The sequence below is a fragment of the Chlorocebus sabaeus genome, chromosome 10, assembly GCF_047675955.1.
Source record: "Chlorocebus sabaeus isolate Y175 chromosome 10, mChlSab1.0.hap1, whole genome shotgun sequence".
NCBI lineage: Eukaryota > Metazoa > Chordata > Mammalia > Primates > Cercopithecidae > Chlorocebus > Chlorocebus sabaeus.
In genome coordinates, this window is record NC_132913.1 from 52,261,473 (window position 1) to 52,270,606 (window position 9,134).

Sequence of the window (9,134 nt, forward strand, 5' to 3'; positions counted from 1 at the left end):
GTGACACAAAATTGTGATACATTTCTAACCATTTGACAAATTAACACTTTGTTTTTAAACCCAAACGTAGTATAATATTACTGGTATTCATACAATAATGAAAGGATGCATTAAAATATATTTATTTATAATGCTTAAAATGGGGTGGTGTTATAATGTGTCATAAGTTTAAGATTAAGAGTGACATGTTTTAATTTTAGTGTATCTATGCTGCCCTAGGTGTAACTGCCCAGTGGGTTCTTCCTGCCTGCTACACAAACAAAATCAATTCACAGAGACCATGGCATTTCAGTAAAGAAAGAGTTTAATTGACATGAGGCCAGCCATTGCTATGTGGGAGATGGAGTTATTATTCAAATCAGTCTCTCCAAGAATTTTATGGCTGGAGTTTTTCAAAGGTAGTTTTGGGGAAAGGGTGGGGGTCGTGAGGCAATGGGTGCTTGCTGCTGACTGGCTGGGGGTGCAATCATAGGGGTGTGGAAATGGTCTTCCTGTGCACTTGACTTGCTTCTGGGTGGGGCCACAGAAGCTAGTGTTTGGTGGGTTTAGGTGGGGCCTTTGGTTATGAAACATGAAAAAAACCCTTAAAAGATATCTCAAAAGGCCAATCATAGGTTCTAAAATAGTGATGCTATCTGCAGGAGTAATTGGGGAAGTTGCATATTTTGTAATCTCCAGAATAATGGCTGGCTATCCTTTATGTGTGCACCTTAGCAGAATTCAGGCTCCTCTATTCTCTTAGCCTGGTGGTCTTTCCTTTGCTTTACAAAGGCAGTTGAGTTTATGGGAAGGACTATTATCACTTAAACTGTAAACTAAATGTTTCCCAAAGTTAGCTTCACCCAAGTCCAGGAATAATTAAGGACAGCTTGAAGGGTAAACACAAAACTGGGTGGCTAGATCGGATCTCCCCCACTGCCAGTATTTTCTTACTGATACAGTTTTTGCAAGGGTGGTTTCATAGGTATAACATCATAAATCTGAAGCTTTTCAAACATTGAAAGCTCAAACCAAATGGCTCTTCTCAACTGCCTGTGACAGACACTGTCTATCTTAGAAGTGTTTAGTAGAAATGTATTAAAAAGACGCCAAGGACACCCAAAAGACTAGCAACTGAAGTTGCACATTATCCACTCACATTTCAAAAGGATTATCTACTCATCCTCTATAAGGAGGGGAAAGGATGTACTAGGTTCCACAAATCAGCCTCAGTGCTGACATTGCCCCAGTAACATATCTGAAAGCTCACACGCTCAGATTAGAAAAACGATGTAGGATCTATTGAATATGTCTACGTTTCCCACTTTTGATCATTACTAATTACCAATATTGTGTGTGTGGCATTCTATAGGTTCTGAAAACAAGGTATGTATGCTCTGTAGTTTGGAACCAACCTTCATCACAAGATGACTAACTTGATTAGGTAGTATAAGAGATGTACCAAATGAGTGAAATAGATATATTTATTGGAGCAATTTAGAGGAAGTGATAATTATAGGAGGGTGAGGTGTGGGTGGTCAGTGGTACTTGATGGAAGGCTGGAAACATAAAATTTAGCCTAGCAAAAATGAAATTTAACTTATAAATATAGCATCCTGATCTTGAATCTGAACAACAAACTGTATAGGTGCAAGGTAAGAACATGTGGGTTATCTCCAACTCATTTGTAATACTGTTTTTAATTAACAAGAGGTTTAAATAATGCAACAATTTAATGGGGCTGAGAAAAAAGTCTAACACAGTCAGGTAAAGTACTTGTAATAATTACACAGAACAAGAATGATGATAATCCAGACCATCTGTGTTGGTCACACCACACGTGGATTATTGTTTTCAGCTCTGGAAACCACAATTTGAGGAAAGTTACAGATAAACTGGGACATTTACAATTGAGAGGGATCAGAATAATGAGAGGGTACTGAGTCTCACAGTGCTTTAGCCAGAGAATAAAGATTCAGAGGTTGAGAGGCTCACTCAATATTACCAATGGCTTTATAACCTAATTACTTAGAGTTGTCCTGGGATAAATTGAGTGGTAAATTTTTACTAGAGGTATTTAAACCTGAGCATTACCACTGGGCAAGGACGTTGTAGGGGATGATTAAGGATAGAAAGGGTGCTAGGTGTTCTCCTTTGCTTGTCAGTAAACAGAAACCTACTTGCGCTTCTTTAGGAGTGGGGAAAGTGGTGATTAGAACAATTTTTGTAATGAATCTAGGACTAGAAAATTTGTCAAGATTCCAGGTATCCCTAGATTTTTCTTTTCTCTGTCTATCATGGCCAGCATGATCTTTTTTCTCATGGAATCTTAGCTTTTTTTTCTGTCGGTCTACTTCATTATTCTCTTGCAACTGACTGGTTAGTCCCTGAGTTCTCTGGGGAGAATTCCAGAGCAAGTGAGTCTGACAGGCTTAGCTACATACCTTTGCCTCCATTGAGCACAGCTTGTTGAACCACACCTCCTCCTAGGAGGCTGCCAGCTGTTAAAAGATAACCTTAAGCACATTAACATTTTAAAGAGTTTATTTGAGCAGACAGTGATTCATGAATTGACAGTGCCAAAGCACAACCAGGTTGGGCTCCACTGAAGGAGAATAAGGGAAAAAGTTTTATCAGGTGTTCTCCAAAGCAAGACAAAGAAAATATTTGATTCGCTAAAGTAGCCTTAAAGTCCCTAGTTAGAGGTTAGTTGGCAGTTTCTGATTGGTTAAGATTAAGTCCCATTTTCCTAGGCTATGACCATTCCCTCTGAGCTGGGTTTGAGTTCATATGTATGAACTCAGGGGGCTAGAGTCACCTCAGTTTGATGGTTTCCCAATTAATTATTTTAACACAGCCTAGGGATGAGCTCTTCTTGGGCTAGTTACCAATCTCTCATCCAGTCAATTGGCCATTGTGCCAGCTACAGTGACTTCCCTACAAAGCAACGGGGAGTGGGAATGAAGAAAACAGCTTGAGCTGAAGGTGGGTTTGAGCAGTGGCCTGCACTGTGGTTCATATACATGGAAATACTAGATGGCATTAAAATTCCTCTACCACTTGTAATTCCTCAATTCCATGATGCTAGTGTTATTGGTGGGTCTTTGTTTTCAGATCTCCCAAGATGGTGGCAGCTGCTCCCAATATGGCAGCAAGCTTTTTGTTCTCTGACCTAGGGTTCTTGACCTCACAGATTCCAAGGAATGGAACCTTGGACCATGCGGTGAGTGCTAAAGCTCTATGAGAAGCCATGGGTCACGGAAGAGAACTGTGGAACCCAGCGACTAATATTCAGCTTGATTAGGATGAACCCGGGCACTTAGCCATGCAGAAACAATGGCAAGCCTCTAGCCTGATCAGGAGTGGCATGGGGTGCCTCTCTGGATCAGAAGTGCAGCATATACCCTGCCGGATCCGGAGGGGTGGAAGTCAGCAGCAGGTCTGCAACAGCGGCGATCAGCAGCGGTGGATGGCGAGTGAAAGCTGAGCTCGAGCCGGAACAAACACAGAGCAGAAGAGTGTGCAGTTGCAAGATTTAATAGAGTGAAAACAGAGCTCCCATACAATGGGAGGGGACCCAAAGGGGGTTGCCTGATCCAGCTCAAATGCCTGGGTTTATATCCCGATCATGTCCCTCCCCCTGTGCTCTTAGGTGACAGATGATTTGACTATTTCCTTACCTGCTGCTTTTGGCCTAATTGATATTTTAGTGAGCTCTCTTTACTACCTGATGGGTCAGGTGTGAGCTGAGTTATAAGCCCCATGTTTGAAGGTGGGTGTGGTCACCTTCCCCAGCTAGGCTTAGGAATTCTTAGTCAGCCTAGGAAATCCAACTAGTCCTGTCTCTCACTAGTAGGATTAGAATTCGACCTTATCATTAAAAATGAGATAAGGGGACTGTATTAGTCCATTCTCATGCTGCTGTGAAATTACCCAAGACTGGTGATAAAGAAAAGAGATTTAATTGACTCACAGTTCCACTGGCTGGGGAGGCCTCGGGAAACTTACAATCATGGCAGAAGGCACCTCTTTACAGGGCAGCAGGAGAGAGAATGAGTGCCAGCAGAGGAAATGCCAGACACTTATAAAACTATCAGATCTTGTAAGAACTCACTCACTATCATGAGAACAGCATGGGGGAAACCATCCCATGATTCAATCACTTCCCACCAGGTCCCTCCCATGACACGTGAGGATTATGAGGATTACAGTTCAAGATGAGATTTTGGTGGGGACACAAAGCCTAACCATTTCAGGGAGAATATGTTGATTCCTGATATGGAGAATAAGAAACATGTATCATTGGGGTAAATAAAATAGTAAGGAGAAAGGAGTGTTTGGAACCAAATAAAGGTAGATTCTGATTAGTTTTATTATCATTTCTCATTACTTTTTAGTTTATAATATTGTCTTTTATTACATATTTTCCTTCTGTTAACTTTGGGGGTACCATGGGCCTATTGTTAGACAAACAGTAGCAAAGGTGCTCAATTTGCAAAGATGTAAAATATATTTTTGAGATACGAAGCACTATGAATGTTTCATGAGTTAAAAATAATATGTCATAGTAAGTGGCTTCCTTCTTAGTGGTGGTTGGTTTCTCTGTATCAGCCGTGTGAGAATATGAAGTAAAAGCAAGAATGCAACAAGGCGTGTTTCCTCCTTGATTTCTTGGTATCTCTATCTTTTAAAAAAAATTTACAGAAAATGTTTGTTTTTCATTTCAGTTCATCTTTCTTTTACCCCTTCCTTAGCTGTCTTCCTTTCTCAAAGTTCTTGCAATCTATTTCTTACTAACATGAGACCCTAACGTATTTTCTAAAAAATGTCAGTATGAACAAAGTGACTACTTGCCATAGGAACTCAGCCTGACTTTTAAAAGAAGTTTTAAAATAGTGTGGGTAAGAATGATATGAATCCATTTAGATTTGTTATAAATACTACTACCTTCTTCAACTCAATGTCCAAAAGGATCTTCGTGTCCCTAAGGGCTAGAAAAGGAACAGCTCAGACAGCAGCCACATTCCCATGAACTTGCTTCCCATGACCTGGCTTCACAGGGGCCTGACCCAGATGTGGTGGGAAGCACAGGACAGCAAATCCCTTACTGAATCTTTTTATGCATGAGGTTGGCCTGGCCTTAAATGTCCCTGCTACAATGACTTAAAAAATAGTGATTAAATAATGTAAAACATATTGCAAATAAAATGTAAATTATCTAAAAGAAAGAAGCTACAGACTGAAAGATTGGAAATGTTTAAAAGTAGCAAAATCCAAACTAAACCATAAGAAGACAGTGTGGAGTGTGTGTGTGTGTGTGTGTGTGTGTGTATGTGTTGTAAGAATCAGGTGGTGTGTCCTACTGAAAAGCCTGTATATTTTACCACTTGGTGCCTTTTGGGGAAAATAAGAGGAATCTAACGCATACACGCATATGTGCACATACACATACTCACACCGAATTTAAATGCTAGAGAAGAGTGAAAATAAACCATGTACACTGTTCCCTTTAGCTTAAATAGCCAGCAGCTATCAAGGCACCGTAACTCCTTTTAGATTCAGTTAAAGGGAAAAAAACTTTTCATTTGTATATTTTTCTACGCCCTAGTTAGAAGAAATATTTTCCTTTTAGAAATTTCTTTTGAAATGATTTTCTATTCCACAACAAACTCTGGAATTATTACTGTTCCATTATTCATTTGTTATAGGTTCTGTCTTGCTTCAAATTATCTCTAGTTACCTTTCTGGTAAGTTACTGACTTTTTTGGTGGGATGTGTCGGCTGATAAGATTCAAAGGAGACAACTTAACTCCTTCAGTGATTTCAGTGATAATAAAAATATGCACAAGAAACATGGTCTTTAGTAATTAAAGGGTTAATAATACATATGCATGATACCATGTTCTGGTCCTTCACGAAACAGGAAGTCCGGGTTTCCGGATCAATATTGTTAAGAGCTCAGATCTTCTGGGTTGATCAATTGGGCTACACAGTATCTCTGGAGTGGCATTTGGGGTCCAGAAAATGGTGCAAACATTTGAAAACTTTTTCATCATGTCACCAGCTAGCCCAAATATAATCTGTCTGAGATGGAAATCTAGGAATTTATTTTTCTTTCTTTGCTAGCTTCCTTTTTCACCCCTTCCATCTATCAATTTCCTCAATCTATCCTTTCTTCTTCTTTCTTCCCAGAGACTGGATTCCATTTTGGATGGAGTGGTATTGAGTCTTTACTATTTCATGTCAGGAGATTTAGGTCCTTATCACTGTGCTCAGTGGAACAAAGAAAGGCTGATGCTTCTCAACACTATTAACTGCTACTTATGTATTCACATGCACACGGTTTCTATTTTCTCTTCTGAAAACTCCTTCCTCACCATTTTAATTTGTAACATCTCCCCCTCCCAACATACATCCTTCAAAGCAAGAAGCACCAGCATCTGCAGTTTTATGAAATTGATTGACTGAGACGGTGGAAGCGTCAAGATTTATTATTTTTTTTTAGGCAATCCGATTGGAACCAGAAAGGAGGAAAGTGAGGGTGATTGGTGGTGTTACTTGTTTGTCTGGTAGTTGTACTAGCATAGCAAACATAGTGTAATTAAGACACTACTTTATTTTTCTCTCTTACTTTTCCCTTTAAAATGTATTCAATGGAGAAACGTTTTCCTGCTACTGAATGACATTTCCAACAGGCCCCATAATCACTATGCGATAGAGTCAGAGGGTCTCAATTCAGTAATTAAGGCTTTGCAGAGAAGCAGGTGGGAACCTGTGCTCTGAGAGGGCAGTGGGAAGGCTGGTTGGCTTCGCATCTCTTTCTTGACCCCCTCATTTTTGCCAAACTCAGATTTTGGCAGCTCTGGCATTTGAAAATCTGGGAAAGCCTTTCTTTCAAGTTCATACATGACTGGCATTACTATAAGCGGACTTCTTAAAAGATGAAAGTGTTCCCTTTCTCTTGTGAATTGATTTCATGGGTTCCGAAAATCCCTTTGACATCCGTGGTGGTTTCTCAATTCAAATTCCTGTCATTACCTCAAAGGTTGTTTAATCCCTCCGAAGCTCCTGGAAATCTTCAGAAAACCGAAGCACTGCACATTTTATTTGTTTGTTTGTTTGTTTGTTTGTTTGTTTATTTTTGAGACGGAGTCTCTCTCTGTTGCTCAAGCTTGAGTGCAATGGCGCGATCTCTGCTCACTGCAACCTCCACCTCCTGGGTTCAAGTGATTCTCCCGCCTCAGCCTGATGAGTAGCTGGGATTACAGGCACCTGCCAGAACGCCTGGCTAAGTTTTGTATTTTTGTAGAGATGGGATTTCACCATGTTGGCCAAGCTAGTCTTGAACTCCTGACCTCAGGTGATCCACCCGCCTCGGCCTCCCATAGTGCTGAGATTACAGGTGTGAGCCACCGCACCCAGCCAGCACTGCACATTTTAAGTGTATGTTCTATGAGTTTTGAGAAAGGTATACATGCATGCAACCATCTTGCTAATCAGGATATACACTATTTCCATCACACCCAAGGAGTTCCCTTTTGCACTTTGCAGTCCATCAATCTTCCTCTACCCCTTAGCTCAGACAACCATGAATCTACTTTTTGCCATTTTAGATTAGATTTTCCTGTGATAAATTTTTATGCAAATAAAATAATATACTAAATATTCATTTGTGTCTGGCTTCATTAATGTAGGATAATGATTTTGAAATTATTCATGTCAATCAGTGTTACCATTCATTGATTTATTTCATTGTTGGATGGTATCCCACTAAATTGATGTACCACAATTTGCTCATCAATTTACTTATATGTTTTTGAGTTGTTTCCAGTTTTTAGCTATGATGAATAAAGCTGCTGTGAACATTCGTGTACAAGTCTTTGTGTAGACAATTGTTTTCTCTTGGTAAATACTTAGTGGTATTGTTGGGTAATATAGTAAATATATGCTTAGCTTTACAAAGTGCTGCACCATCTTAATCTCCCACTAGCAATGTATGAATGTTCCAGCTGCTCCACGTTTTTCTCAATATTTAATACTGACAACTTTAAAATATTAGACAATCCAGTGGATATATAGGGATATCTCATTTAGATTTTAATTTGCAATTCACTGATGATATACTATTGAGCATCAGATCTTTCATAATGTACTTTAAAACTATTTTGCTAAGACACATACCCAGCATATGGAAGACCTTCAATAAATATTTGTTGAACTTATACAAATAAATACAGAAAATGCAGCTCATCAAAGGATTTGAGTTAATTTCCTGGCATTTATGAAATACTGAGCAAGTTACCAAATGAGAGCACTTAAGCTAATTCTCAAGTATTTAAAAGAAAGTGTACAGCCTCATCTGTCTACCAAATATGGCCCCCAGGCAATTTGCTCAAGGTCAAATAGTGGTGGAACAATGATTAGAAACCACATTTCGTCATCCTCAATTTAATTCTCTTTATATTTGACTCAGGATAAATGTGAAACATTGATTTTTCATATCATTTTATTGAATTTATGTTTTATTCAATTACTGTTTTGCCACAGTATCTCTCCCTGTTCATTATTAAAAACTTCAGCTCTTGATAAAAACCTAATGACCTAAAATTTATTTCCTTTCATAAAAAATGTATTTCAAGTTCCAGATTCTTGATTAACAAATGAACCTTCAAATAAGTGTTTATTTGGGGAAATTAACATATTAGGTAGCAACTTTGTTTCCCATCTTATTATTTTATAAACAATTAAAGATTAACCAATTCAAAGGTGAATTGCTTTAAATAAGAAGTGATCTATGTATCAGCTCTGAGGCCTGTAATTGCATTTAGCTGTAACTCAAATGAGTTGTATGTGTGCTGTTTGCAATTAACTGAAAGTCTGGGATGCTCCATTGCTCAAGCCAGGGCATCAGTACCATTTAAATGCTTTGTTAAGATCAAATAGCCAGCAAGAAACAATTCAATAAATGTCTCTGGTTTCTACAAACAGAAGTTCAGATAAAATATTGCCCGAAGCAAAAATCTATTTAGGCGAGGAAACAGGAAATAGAGCATTATAATATGACTCTGATGTCAAAAACAGGAAACTTCTGAAAGCATCACTGATTTAGCAATTTTGATTAATTTTTTAACCAAAAAACCTGCTCTTTTGTAGTA